Source organism: Cricetulus griseus (genome assembly GCF_003668045.3).
Source record: "Cricetulus griseus strain 17A/GY chromosome 1 unlocalized genomic scaffold, alternate assembly CriGri-PICRH-1.0 chr1_0, whole genome shotgun sequence".
Classification (NCBI taxonomy): Eukaryota; Metazoa; Chordata; class Mammalia; order Rodentia; family Cricetidae; genus Cricetulus; species Cricetulus griseus.
In genome coordinates, this window is record NW_023276806.1 from 191,672,098 (window position 1) to 191,687,797 (window position 15,700).

Below are 15,700 nucleotides of genomic sequence, written 5' to 3' on the forward strand. Positions count from 1 at the left end.
ACAAAAGAAGATGCTGAGACAATGAAGGGGGCCGTGGCAGCGAAGGTCCCTGCACTATTGAAGGATGCAGGTAATTGGAACACAAGAAAGAGAAGAATGGGAGGTTGTGGGAAGGAGGAGTGATATTTGAATTCAGGATTTCAAGAATTCCTGGAGCTGTTCTTGGTGATAACATTCATTTGGGTTTGGAGGACTAAAGTGAAACACTCTTCATCATAGAAGAGGAAGAACAGGAACCAAGTACCAGAAGTACTAGGATAGAGGACATTACAACCACCTAAGATGTTGGGAGGATGCACAATACAGGTGTGGATGGGGCACCAGGGATGGGAGTTTATGGGGAGGAGCAGGATGCCAGGGAGCTTGGCAGGTGAGAGAATGCAGACTCTGTACCACTGGGTAACAGCTCAAAAGCATCTTCAGGTGAAGGTGCAAGATTTTAGCACCTGCTTCTCAATCTGGAGGCTCCTGGGAAGCTGTGTGGAAAGTAGTACCCAGGAGACACCAAGGAAGTGGTACCCAGGAGAAAGCAAGGGGTTAGCTAAGATTGAGAAGTAGAGGGAGAGGTGGGTGAAGAGCTGAACACTCTTCCCCATGGGGAAGAAATGTGCTGCTGACAAAAACTAGATACTATGCCTGATGGTGCAAAGTGTGGGCATAAACGGGTCGGTGACGACTTTAGAGAGGAAACACTGAGCATCGGGGAAAGGAGAATACAAACTACACTGAGTCAACACAGAGTTTTCTAGTGTGGACTTAAAGGGACGATGATAGGAATCTAAGGTGTTATTGACTTAAAGTGATATAGCCACCTCCTCCCCTAAAGTAATTAATATGCATATCTAGCTTGGGGACTGGAAGAATGAGACAGGGCAGAACACAGCAGAACAATGGGAATTGGAGCAGCGCCTCTCTTCTTCTAGAGCTGTTTGAAGACACAGCTTCTAGATACCATAATGGATTTCACATGTGGTCAAGAGAGATTGACAGTGAGGAGCAAATGAGCTCCACTCACCCCAGTGACAAGGAACACACTGTGTTTTCAACTCCAGCACAGGGATGAGATCTCCTTGTAGACTAAGACAGGAGCCACTTGAAACATGAGTGGGCAGCTCTTCAGCCACTGTACCATGAGCCTCAATTCACTGGTACCTGCAAGGTGAAGAATCTGGGAGTCAAAGATGTTATCATCTTAACTAAAAGGATGCACAATGGGTTGTCAGTGAGAACTAATGGGAGCCTGGTGAAAAGGGAAAAGCATGCAAAAATAAGTTTGAAAATATACAAGTTGATATGTGTAGTCTACATGACTGCAAACTTCTTTAGCAGGATGTACTTACTGATCCCAGCAGCACATAGGAGACAATGTAAACCCCAATAATTGAGAAACCTATTAATACCGGAATGCTGACTAATAGCAAGACATTAAGTGATTTCTCCACATTAGACCATAGGGAAGGATAAGGAAACTAACAATATAATGGCTAATGATGAACCGATAAATGATTCAACATTCAAAGAGGCAGAAGTGAGGGGAGGAAAGGTGCGTGAGTATTGGGGAAACAATCAGATAATGGCTGTACCAGTCTATATGGTGACATATGCCTGTTGTCTGTACTCAGCAGAAGGATCAGAAGTTTATCATCCTCAGCTACAGAGCAAAACTTGAGACATTTAATTTCTGTGCATTACAATTGATCAAGGTGCTGATGTGGAGATCAAAATAGTAATTTTAACTATTATTCAAGAGAAGTGTAAGGAAAAAAACCTAACAAGAGGAAGAGTCCTGCTGAAGCACTGAGCAGGATGCAGTCATGAGTTCTGAAAGCAGGACACACACCAGCAGACTGCATCATCCACTGACCTGTTATTTCAACATCAGTAAACAAATATGTACAAGCATATGTACAAGGACTGGCAAGCAATAAAAAAATGACATGTGACATCTAATCCCATTGGCTCCTATATCCTTTCTTTACTTTAATTGAAAATCAATTCTTTTCTCATATAATACATCTCATCCACAGTTTCCCCTCCCCAAACTCCTCCTAGCTTCTCCCAACGTTCCCCTCTCCCCTAAGATGCACTCCCTCTCTGCTTCTTCTGCAGAAAAGAGCAGGCCTCTAAGAGATAACAGCCAAACAGGAAAAAAAAAAAAAACAAGATATAACAAAACAAGGCAAAATCCTTCACATTGAGGCTGGACGAGGCAACCCAATAGGAGGAAAAGAGTCTCAAGAGTAGGCAAAAGAGTCAAAGATACATATACTCCCACTTTTTAGGAGTCCCTCAGAAACACCAAGCTAACAGCTGTAACATATAAGCAGAAAGACCTGGTGTAGATCCATGCAGATCCCAAGCTTGCTGTGTTAGCCTCTGTGGGCCCAGGTGAACCCAGCCATTAGTTGATTCAGTGGAACATGTTCTGCTGATGTCCACCATCCCTTCTGACTCCTACACCCCCCAGGTTTCTCCATCTCTAAGGACAATGTCCACACAGCCCACTGAACTTAGAAAAGTTGAACTGGTGCCTTCATGAAGCCTTCACCCCACTGTTCTAGTTTCTTTGGTGCAAGATGGTACATTGAAAGCTATGGAAAGAGAAACTTGGACACCAATATAGCCACAAAAACCTTTGACCTACAATCTGCCCTACCTGAAAGATGTGCTGAGCTAACTGACAAATGTGGGTTTAGAGAATACTCCAGTTGAGGGATTATGCAATACCTCAATTTACCTATAAAGAAAAATATGTTCCAGCACTTAGGAATATCCATACAATGGGATTGATATACTCAAATCATGGATCGCTTCATGACTACCAGTCAATTCAAGGGTGACAAATTAGTCACTCATTGTCTTGGCAATTGAAAATCGACTAGACTTGTACTCAATGAATTATTCAGTAAATTAATCTAATGGTATTAATACACAGTCTTTGTTCATTAATTTTCGTTAAGATGAGGTTGATGGCTCATGACTGCACTTCAAGACTTTAAGCAAGTTATTTAACTTTACTATTTCTTCCCTCAAACTCCCACGAGCTCCACCATAGTTGAACTCCTCCTTTGCTAAACATGTAGCTTGCCTTCAAAAGCACATTCTTTTCAAGAAAGATGTCAGCATGGTAGTAGAAGATAGTCCAATAATTAATGTTGTTAGCAGTCCTCTAAAGTCTGTAAGTCAAAGTCTACATAGTGTGGGCGCCCTGGTGAGTGCTAATACTTCCCTTCATCCACTAGGGGTGGGGTGTCAGGTCACTATTCTTTCTGTGCCCAAAAGGAATCAGCAGTTATGAAAAGGAATCAATAGCCTACTTAAAGAATAAAATCAACCAAAGACTCACACACTCAGAAATGACCTTTTCATTAGAATACACACATTTGTATGTAATTTACATGATCCCCTATTTTCTCCTTCAGTAAGGTATATTTGATCAGTATTTCTATTTTGTAAATGAGGAAATCAAAGCTTAAACCCACTCCCCTTAGCCCTAGTGCTTGAACTGACTTTTTGAAGCCCATTCTCTTTGCAGTGATACCTTTCTCAGCCTAGATATAGGGCATAGGGCCTTAGTCCTGCCTCCAAGTGATTAGTTGACTCTCCATAGGAAGCCTTACCCTTTCTGAGGAGTTAATGGGGGATGGGTGTGGGGAAGGTGGTGAGAGCAGGAGGAGAGGAGGGAGTAGGAACTGGGACTGGTATGTAAAATGAGAAAAGATTGTTAAAATTAAAAAAAAAAAATTTAGAAACACCCACTGTGTTCTGAACTATTCAGTATATCAGGAAGGTTGCAGTTGTGTGAGAAAATATATTCCTTTTGTCTTACAAAACTGCCACATTAAAAAAAAATATTTTGTAGAGGCTCCTTTTAACCCTCTCATAGGCTTCCCTGGGGTCAGGTCAGGATTCTAATATACATTGCTCCAAAGTGAGAGAGGTGAAATAGATTTTAGGTGGGCAGACAATGCGAATGCTCCATGGCAGCTCACAGTGAGCCCAGCTCTTCCTTTCTGAAATAAGCTGGCTGAAGTGTCTGTCCCTGTAACATGCAATAATGAATGAAAACTATAATGGTTTTTTTCTTTCAAATATTCTCTTTCTTCAGATGCTGTTTTATGAATCTTTGCAATCAACTGGAAAGTGGGTAAGTCTGAAGTTGCCACTTCAGTGATAGCATAATCAATTGAGAAACACTGCCTGAACCAGGAAAGGAAGCTAACAATTGCAACAACAATGACGTGAAATAAAAGGAAGCAAAGGTAAGCAATTGCCTGTATATTTTTGGAATTTTGATGCAAAGCAGGAGAATGAGTTAGGCAGGCAAAAAAGGAGATAAAGTTGGACGTTATTTGCCATGTTTGTGGATCTTTCAAAATAAAGCATTTCATTCGGAGTGTGGAAGTGATATTTGATGAGTGGCCAGCAGTAGCACAGTGAATTACCAGTGCCAATCAGTATCATTCTGACATTTGGAAATAACCTTTGGGAAGCAATCCTGATGTGTGGGCAGTCAGACTTGTTTCCTACATGGTAATGGGAAAGCATTCCATTATAACGGACAAAGAAAGACTTGAAAGAGCCAGAGTCTTAAGGTCTGCTACCTACATAGTTGATCCTTTCTCTGGATGTTAGCTTTGTTGCCCTTTTAAAGAGAACACCCACTTCAAGGCATTGTGTTGGCAATGAAATGTCACAAAGCTGAGCAGCAGCAGCAGATATTCAGATACTGAATCAACTGATCTTGTAGATCCCAAAACTTTGGATGGAGAGAGTTCAGCTGCTTGCACTCTGGGCATCTGCTGAGAAGGAATCTATCTCCATTACAATGATAGAAATGTGTTTTCAAGAAACAGAGCTAGCTTGGGCAAGGTCTCCAAAGAGCTTTTGATTCTGCTAGTGAATTCCCTTTAATAATTTCTTCCTATAGAAAGCTGGGATCCACTACCTTGAATAAACTAATCTACGATTTATTATTCTATTTTTTAATCTGAAAGATGCCATTCACAAAGAGGGTTTTTCAAACACATTTATCCTAAAAATTAATAGACTAGTCTGCTTTATACTATAGACATTTCTAGATAGATGTTAAATGCTCATTAAAACAGATTATTTGTCAGGTGATTATCATACATACATAGATAATTTAGGAACTTGTTTTCTGTGTAGCATATATAAAAAGTATTTTTCCTCTGAAAGTCTGGTTTCCTAATCTTTTCTCTTCTATATAAGGAACTAAATAGCTCTATTAATATACCTACATTTGTTGTGACATGTTAAAGACTTACAGTAAATTAATAGGTTATCTCAGTACACAACCCTCCATGGCAGGTGACACTATTAGCTCATTTCAAGAAGATGACACTAAAACTTCAACAATTTAATTCTGTTAAGTGGCATCACATTTATTTGAAGTTCAGTAGCCGCTTAGTAGTGGTAATGACACTTAATGTGGATTTTAGTTATCATTTCATAATAAATTTCCATTGGGTAGCAAAATCATTACCATTTAATAAGCTGTACAAGAGTCAGAAGTTCTGGGCTCCAAGGTATCTGGATACCTAGTGTCCAACATCCTTGAACATGAGGTAGATGTGATAGGTCTGAGGAGGGTGATAACAAGTGCTACTAAGAAAGAGGCTCAGCAAATTGAGAGCACAGGAAGAGGGTGGAGGGAGCTACAAGAATGAGAAGGGAAGAAGAGAAAAGATGCAGGGGTCATGAGGGAGCAGAAAATTCAAGTCGGGGGAAGAATAGAAGAAAGGATATGTGATAGGTAGGGTTTTAGTTGAAGGGTTGGTAGGGGAGGACTGGAGGGAGAAGGGAACTGGGATTGGCATGTAAAAGAATCTTGTTTCTAATTCAAATAAAAAAAAAAAGAAAGAGGCTCAGACTTTGCTCAGGACAGCAGGCAGATTCCCAATCTCTATTCATTTCAGAACCTTATTTTGTTATGCTATGACACATACTCTTGGGTGTAGTTGAAAATTAGTGAGCAATGTTTGTACTTTATCTTTTCACTGATATGAAGATAATAAAATACAAGTAACCGAAATTAAAATCCTAAATATGCAGCAAATGACATATATTATATATGTATTTATGTGTGTATATTTGTGTGTTGCAGATGTCAGTATCTGTGTAAGATGTTATCAATTATCCATATAGTACATTATTGTATCAGATGTATTAGGTATATCTATCAGTGGCCATAGATATATGAAGGGACAGAACATTAATGTTTATCTATAACATTACTGAAATGCAGTTCTTAGCTGGCTGGGGTAAAACAATTTACAAGATGCAATTTGAGATCACTTCACTCTAAGACTGGTTTTTGTTTCTTCTCATTAATAAAGGCTATTGGAATGTAACTGACTAGTACTAGATAAAGGTTTCACTAGAAGCGACAGAAACCACACAAAATCCGTTCCACTGTGCAGTAACAGAATTAAAACATTGTGACAACTAAATTATGAAGTCATGAGTAAATTAATGACTCACCATTTTGGATGAAAATTGAGTGACTTTTGAATGATTTAATTTAGAAACAAATTTCATTCCTCACCATGCTCTCTTACACACACACACACACACACACACACACACACACACACACCCTTAGTTTGAACTAACCCATCCAATCTTAAGAGTGCTACAATCAAATGTTAGTTAATACTCTTCATCAACAAAACATTAGAGCACAGAAATGAGTAACAGTAATGAACTAGCCAGATCCCAGCATGTTGCTGAGATGTGAGAGCAATGGCAATCTGAGCTGTATGTGCAGAGCTGCAAGTATCCTCACACCTCCAGTCATGTTTCTTTTCATGCCCTACCTTAGTGAACACAGAAGGTTTTATTCTGCAAATCTCACGATGAAAAAGAGCCTCACAGTCTTTACAGCTTACAGTGATGGCAAGCGTAGTCACAGACCCAATAAAGCATCTGATGCTTACGTATCAGGACCTTAAAGTTCTGAAGGACAATTCAAAATCCCATCAAAGCATTTATCTTATTACAGCAATAATTACATGGATTCCACTCAGACACTCAGATGACAAGGAAACAGAAATGTCAGGTATACAATAGAATGTTGCTAATTTATTATACAAATCAGAATCGTAGGTAATTAATATATGCCTGGTTCCTAGCAAGTAGCATCACTCTGTGCAAGGGACTGGACAGTGTTTTAGATACTAGAGTGACATAATTATAGAGGCATCTTTGTGGTTTAATCAAATTGTTTAAACTTGAATATAGCTGGGTGTTGGTGGCAAGCGCCTTTAATCCCAGTACTCGGGAGGCAGAGGCAGGCGGATCTCTGTGAGTTCAAGGCCAGCCTGGTCTCCAGAGTGAGTGCCAGGATAGGCTCCAAAGCTACACAGAGAAACCCTGTCTTGAAAAAAAAAAACCAAAAACAAATAACTTGAATATAATATTGTCCTTGCCTCTTCCAGCTTAGACTTTGTTGCAAGTTCTAGCTGCAGTCAAACCACTCAACTTGGCTAAAAGGCACACTTAGCATTATTTAGCTATACTGAATATATTAAATCTCTTTTGTAAGTATGGAGAAACATATATATATATATATATATATATATATATATATATATATATATGCATATAAAAGATACTAAAGCATTTCATCCCCACTTTCTGCTTCCCGAATCCTCAGAGGTGAGCGGCTCCCATTTCCATGCCTTCCTACTCTGATTAGTCTATCACTTCAGCTGTGCTGTATGTAGACACAGTCCTTCTCTTAAGGGCTTTTTAAAAGATATTTTTAAAATCACATCTGTGGAAAACATGTTAACACAGAAAATTGATGTTGAGGAGTGGCATCATTGCTGAGAAAATTCTGACCACGTGATTTGTAGGCCCTTGAAACTGGTTTGTGAGAGGAATTTGGGGAAATGTGAAGCTGGAGGCGGTTGGATCCCTAGAATTCTGTAAGCAGAGCCTCCCTTCTCTTTCTGATGGCAGCACAGAAGCATAAAATACTGATAGGACGGTGGACAATGATTGAGAGGTTTCAGAGAGAATTAGGGATTTTACTAGGAATGAACTCCTGGCCTTTGAGTCATGTTTAGTTAAAAAAACAATCTTGCTGCACAGGACCTGCATATGATCAAGCCAGTAAACTTTTCAGCATGAGTTTGATTAAGATCATGGCAAAGGCTTTGCAAGAGAAGAGCATTAATTGGCAGTTGACAGTTTTTAGGGGTGCAGCCCTTTGTAGCTTTCCTAGACTTTGGCAGATGGTTCCATACTCATTCCCATATTGGCGGGACAATTTTGATTCAGTGGGTTGGGATATAAAGGACTAGATGTTGGAGTGGGATGTGCTGGGGGATGTTCAAATGGACTTGTTGGGATTATGGATATGGTCAAAAAGGATTGCATCCACTTGGTCATTCAAAACTTACTGCACATATTAGAGTCAAGAAAAGAGAAATTTCTTCCATGAGTCTACAGAGTCAATCCTACCTGATGTGAAGTAACCTGTCCCCTAGAACCCTACTGCTTTGGTTTGCCAACCTGCAGGCTTGTAAAGCCTTTGCCATGATCTATAATCAAACTCAATTTGTAAAAACTAGATTAATAATATGATATAGATATGAATTGAGTTATGAATAAACACAGTTACATATGTCCTATCTTGTTCCAACCTTAGACCAAAAAATGCTAAGACAGTGAAAAGGTGTTGGGTAACATTTATGAATAAGCAGTTGTCACTATCCCCTTCACATCTTAGATACTGGACCTTGAGTAAATTACTCAAAGCTCAGTTCATTGTCTCCGGAAAGGCTGATGACTTAAGTGTCATCTCACATTGTTGCTTTTGGGATTAAATCAAACAATAAATACAAATACTTGTGCATGTAATATGAGCTGGATGTCTATTGTTCTTTGCATCTACAATGCTGTTTCATCATGTCCCACCTTGTAACCTAGGAAGAACTCAGATGATCCTTGGTAAAGCCTTTCTTACAGTGCTAAGGATGTCAGACAAATGCTTCAGAGGAAGGCATGGAGAACCATTGCAGAAAGAAAGAACAGTGATAGTACAAGAAATAGGCAAGAGATGGAGTGACTCAGAAAGATGGAGCGACCCATTGTCAGCTCAAGTGAAAAGCCAAAGACATTTTAAATGAACACCTGTGGGCTGAATGATGGTTTCTTACGTTTTTTCAGGATGAACCACATTAGAGAGATAATCAAACAGCTAATGCTTCTAATTCCACATTCATTTGCTACACGGAGGATACTTGTAGCCATGAATATAGAAGCAGGGTTTAAGGTTTTTAGTCACCTAACATATTCTTATATGAAGGATAGATAAAGACAAAAAATGTTCATTGGCTCAGGAAATAACAAGTTCAAAACAACTAAGTATTAAAATCATTTATAAGAAATTTAATCAGAATGAAAGAACTTAGAAACAGATCCTTTTATATAAAGATGTGTAGTCTAGGGAAGCAAGGAGCAGTAGTGGTGTTACCCTACAATGCAACTCACTAAAAATACTCCTAAGAAATGTGCACACACATGAACGACAAAATGAAAAGATTTAGCAGCAAAAATTTGGCTAAATTACTGTATTACATTAGTAAATATCTGAAACTGAGTGCGAAAGTAATAAAAAGTAATTTAACAATCTCATACAAGGATAATTTTCATAATTGTCAGAAAATGAAAATGATGTTGTGAAATGAAGAACTACATTTTTATGGCAAATATTCTCCACTAATTTGATAATGAGAGGCAGAAGATGGTGGATAATAAGTGAATCATAAAGAAGTACAAAATGAATTGAGAAATAAATAAAGACTGGGGAGGAGGAGAATGCACAGGAAAGAATATAATCACAATATATTGTATGTAAAAATTTTAAAGTATTTTACACATCAATCAGACAAGATGAAAGGAGAGACATAGCAAGCAACAAGGTTGCTGTTGGATGACTTGGTTTTACAGGGAATATGAACTTGATGGGACTGAGAGCAGTAGCAGCAATTAATTATGTGTAAAATTCAAAATATATTTAAAGTATAGAATTTGATTGTATTTTGACCAAATTACAATAGGTGCTAGAATGAGACTACAACTACAGATCAGAAGGATTTAACAAGGCAAGTGGAAACAGAAATGTGGAACGTAAGGATTTAGGAATAAAAATAAAACATGCATACTTGTTTGCTTTTACATATGTGTATCTGTACGCATACAACTTTGTCCACATCAGCAACAACAAAAAAGCAATTTTCAATGGTCCATGTACCAGAAAAATTGAGAAATTTCCAATAGAAAGACATTTTAAAACCACATTCTCTGTAAAAATGCAATAAAATTGAAAAATTTTTACATATACATGTGAAAAACTTAAAAGAACATTTAAAGTAATAAAATCCCAGAACTTTAGATTTTAAAGTAAATAATTTGTCAAAACAAAGGGCCTATTTTAATTTACAAAAGCATTCTTATTTGTGTTGAACATTTGACTTTGCTGTTATTATACTATGCAATTACAAATATATTATCTCATTAATAACTATAAGGTAAACATTAATAACACAAATAACTATAAGATAAGCATTTCACTATAAATAGTAGGTGAAGAATTCTAGTGAAGTAAAAAATCCTTTGAATATCACCTGTTTCACTCCAATCCTGTGGTTCAATTAACTGTTCTATAATTTAAGTGAGACCAGAGACTAGCAAAACCTAAACCATAACTCTAATGTTTTAAATACCATGCAAGAAGGATTGAAAGCAAAGGTAAACAGAAGGAAGAGGATATCTAGGAGAAGGAAGGATGGAAAGACAGGGAGGGAGGGAGGCAGAGAGAAGGATGGAGGTCAGGAGGGAGAGAGTGAGGGAGAAGTTAACAGCTGTGTTACCATAAATCTTTCTGCCATAAGCCGCAGAGCCCCACGGCCATGTGTGTGCTCTACGCCAGCCGCCCACCTGAGTTAGGGTCCCAATTAATGCAGAGAGAGACTTGTATTAGGTACAATGCTGCTTGGCCAATGACTAGGATTCTCATCTGTTAGCTCAGTCTTAATTATTATAAATCTATATATTTTATAAGACTTATATTATCAGACGCCTTATTGGCGTCCCTCCTTGCCGGTGGATCACATTGGACCTCTGGAGGAAGAGGGGAGGGGAAAAGGGGGCGTAGCATCCTCCAAGTTACTTCCTGCTGGGTTTTTCTTGGCAGTGAGACACAACTGTTCCTGGCACACCAATTATGTCAGAAAGGAGGATGGGCATCGAAGAAACTCCTTATGGAGTTTGCTTTCAACATGGCAAGATTAGCCATTTGGGCAAGAAACTGCTCTTGCCTGGACTGTTTGTTGCTGTTTAAACTGGACATGCAGGACCCACAAGAAAGTGACGGCTGAACTTACAAAACAAGACAGTACTGAAGGGTTCCTGTTGAAATGGAGAAGTGTGCCAGACACACTGTGGCCTATGGGCTGAAGATGGATGCCCCAATGTTACAGAGGAACTTAGGGTGACTGTCCAGGTAGCGGATGTCTCTGTCAATTCTAGAGTATATATATTATCCTTCTGTGGTCTTGATAGAGTTAAAGACAGATAGTTATGGTTATAGTTTCTTCAGTTATTATAAAAGATAAGTTACCCTTTTTATTTAGACAGAAAAGAGGAGATGATGGGGAATGTACTATGTATGTTCATCTTATTGATTATGGAATAAAATACTGTTTGGCCAATGAGACAGCAAGTTAGATGGGACTAGAAGTCAAAGAGGATTCTGGGAAATGTAGTAGAGAAGTGGTGATCCAGGCAGGAAGTGACATAGCAAGGAGACTCATATTTAAGAAAGGAGAAACAGGAAGTGCCCTTTTCCCCTCTGCTCTTCCTCCAGCGGTGCAATGTGATCCACCGACAAGGAGGGACGCCAATAAGGAATCCAAAAAGATAAGTCTTATAAAATATATAGATTTATGATAATTAAGACTGAGCTAACAGATGAGAAATCCTAGTCATTGGCCAAGCAGCATTTGAACCTAATACAAGTTTCTGTATATTAATTTGGGCCCTAAATCAGGCAGGCGGCTGGCGTAAAGCACACACGTAGCAGTGGAGCTTGGCGGCTTTTGGCGGAAAGATTTATCCTAACACAACTGAAGAAGTGATGTTAAGAAATGAAATAAAAATCTCTGGGGAATTATATAAGGAAATGCATAAGTAATGCATTTTTATCATTTTATATCAAAAGTAAAATGATCACAGATGTTAAAATGAACAAGTTTATGCCAAAACTTATCAAAAATGAGTGAATAAAACAAACAAAATGAGGAAAGAAAACAAGAAGTAGCCAACTTAGGAAACAATTGGTCTAATTATTATGTGTATAACCATGTGATAGAAGTGTTTTCATTACATAGATAATCAACATGAAACCTAGCAGTTGCCCAAATGTGTATATGATATGAATATCAAAATTACTTAGGAAAATGCTACTATGGAGATTTAAATTTTTCTTTTTCATGTACATGTATGTACATACATGTGTGCAGGCATACATATGTATAGGGACATGAGCATATGTAAGTGTGTGAATGTGCAATCAAGAGTCTGATGCCATTAATCCTTCTTAATTGTTCTTGAACCTTATTTTTTGAGGCCTGGTCTCCCAACCAAACCCACAGCTAACTGATAAGACTTGTCTCACCAGCCAAATTGCACCATGGGTCCCTGTATCTGCCTTCTGATTCTGGAATCATAAAGGACTCATCATGTTTACCTAGCTCCTGTGTGGGTGCTGGGGACCCAAACTCTGGTTCTCATACTTGTATAGCAAGGGCTTAAACCACTAACAATCAATCTCCCCAGTATAATATATAAATTTTTACAGGTAATAGTTGCTGCTTCTTACCAGAAATCTTTAAGGGTAGAGTCATTGAAACATTTAATGCAATGGTCCTTTGCATTCTATATAAACTATTTAAAGCTATGAGGAAGGGAATGACAGTGATTAATTTCATATATCCAGTGAGATTTTTACATGAGTATGAGATAATATTACTCAAAAAATTTTAAAGAGCTTTAACTAAATTTATGCATGAAGTTTGGTAAAATAGTAGTAAATGGAATTCAATAGCACATTAAAAGTAACATCATAACAATTGCAGCTACAGTATTTTATTATGACACTGCATAGCTGTCCCAACTAGAAAAATATAGACATGATTCATCTGAATAAAACAGTTCATAATAATCAATTGATTAACATCAAACACAATACCTACCTTAAACCAAACCCCAATACCACACTACTACCTAGAACAAAGTAAAATTCTTGTGAAACTCCATCAGGATAAATGTTTCAATCTAACTAAATTTTACAGTATTTCCACTTCATACACAGTTTCATTTTTGAAGCTTGCAGGTCTTTGTAGACAACCAAGTACCAAAAATATTAAATGGAAAAATCTATAAATAAGCAATTTGTAAGTCTTAAATAAGTTTTGTTATTTTGTCTGGCACAATGCTATACTTACCATATTTTATTATTAGTATTTGTTGTGAGGGAATGAATTACTTTAGTTAATTTAAAGCTGGACTTTTCACTGGTATTCATAAATAGGAAAACAGTGTTTGGTATTTTCTGCAGTTTTGGGGATCTTTAGAGTATCTTAGACCGTGTTCTCCATAGAGAAGAGGGAACTACTGTACTGCAATTCATCCAGAAAAAGCATTCCATTACAAAACAAAATCCATTCTTCATTAAGAGAATAACATGCTGCTATGCCGTCTTCAGATGTTCAATAATCTCACATTTTAGAAAAAAATAGTTGCTTTAGGTACTGGACTCATCCATTACTAGAATTCCTTTTATGCATAATTGAAATTCACAACTGAGATTGTAATTATTCTTTTCTCAGTTGCAATCAGCTTTTGAAAAGATTGCCATTTTACACTTATTTTTATCCTAATGGAGTACTTTGCAACAGTCGATTAACCAAATCCACAAAACAACGTATATACGTGATGCAGAAATGTGACATCTGTCTCCACTTGTGGGAGAGGAAGAGTGGGGTTCCCTGTTGAAGGAGGTTTGCATCACACCACCATGGGAGACTCCAGTTTAGTGCCTGGAAGACGGAGTTAGACGTTCCGCTGCTTGTGAACAGCTCAACAGCATGGAGTCCTCCAGGTTGGTGTATCTCTAAACGTGACCCACCTGGAGATCCATGGTGTCGAACAATGAACTTTCCAAACCAGCCAGGCTTCCATAAGGTGTGTGGGGGGCTGTTCCTCTTCACCAGCGGTGCTTGAAGAATCCGCAACCCGCATCTATCTAACCCGGAAACATCATCGCTTGCCTCTTTTATCATTGCATCCCGTTTCTACAACACTGTCAAGGCTTCTGGCCAGTATGCATATTTCCAGTACTCCAGGATAATAACCTTAGGCTTGCACATTTCCGCTTTAATAAAGAAAAACGATCAAGGGAATCAGCAAACATTTGCAAGTAGTGTCGGCCATACCACAAAAACCAGAGAGTACCAAATTTTATTCTGCATAGCCGCTATGTAACATATGTATTGAACTGCTTACAAATAGTTTCAAGTTGCAGTGTAATTTCACATTTTGGTGTCTACTCATCTGATGTAGTTGTCATTACCTGCACCACTGAACAAGGATGTCTTGCTAGCATTCATGTAAAAATCAGACCCAGACGTGTGGCTATGCCATCTTATGAGGACTGTCTTGACTATAACCTGTCCTTTACATTCCATGTTGTCCAAACTGCACCCCAAACCTTAGCAGCTCAGTTCGTTTGCAGTTAGTGTGACTGGGTGATGTGTTTGGTGGATCTTGGAAATCTTCTGCTGCTGTCTACTTCAACTATGCTCCCCCTCTACTTATAAAAGGGTGCGGTGGCCTCACCAGTCCCCTACATTCGTGTTTTCTAAAAATACAGTTAAAGTTCCTAGGCTAGACTAAAGTGTGGTCAAATAAAGTACCTATTACATTTTAGTTAGAGGGGTTATGTTTATTACCCATATCCTTCCTGTGCCTGATATTTAGATGCACAGAACTGTAGATAAATGTCAGTTTTTAATTAAAGATTAAGACAAGACTTAAGATGTGTATATTCTTAAAAGGCATTACAAATTAAATTGTCAGTGAGGCCAAACTCACTCTTTAAACCCAATTTGTTCTGAAACTTACATCAAATATTAATTCTAAAGACTCTTCTGATGATTTTAATAACTGGTAACTGGCTGAGAAGACAGACAGACAGACAGATGGATAGAATATAGGTAATAAATGCTGAGTATAGATAAATAAGTTTTAAAGAATGATAGGCAAATCACAGTATGAATATATTATGAAATGCCTGTGTTCCTATTTTCATCTGAGAGTAAGTTTCTGTGGGATAGGAAAGCCACAACAAACAAACAGAGAAGCAAACAACATGAATGATCCATGAAAGGGAAGCTGAAGGCTAAAGACAATTCTCTATTTGATTGCTGATCAGAAGCTACTCATACTTCTCCCTATATGGTTGTGTTAGGACACTCCTCCTGAATTTAGGTTACATATTGATTTTCTAGCAATTAACCCTGGCTGCATCTTGTCAAGTTATTTGTCTTCAAGCCCATATTTCTTCAAGTGTAAAATGGAAAAAAGTGAAAGGGTTTTTGTGAAGTAT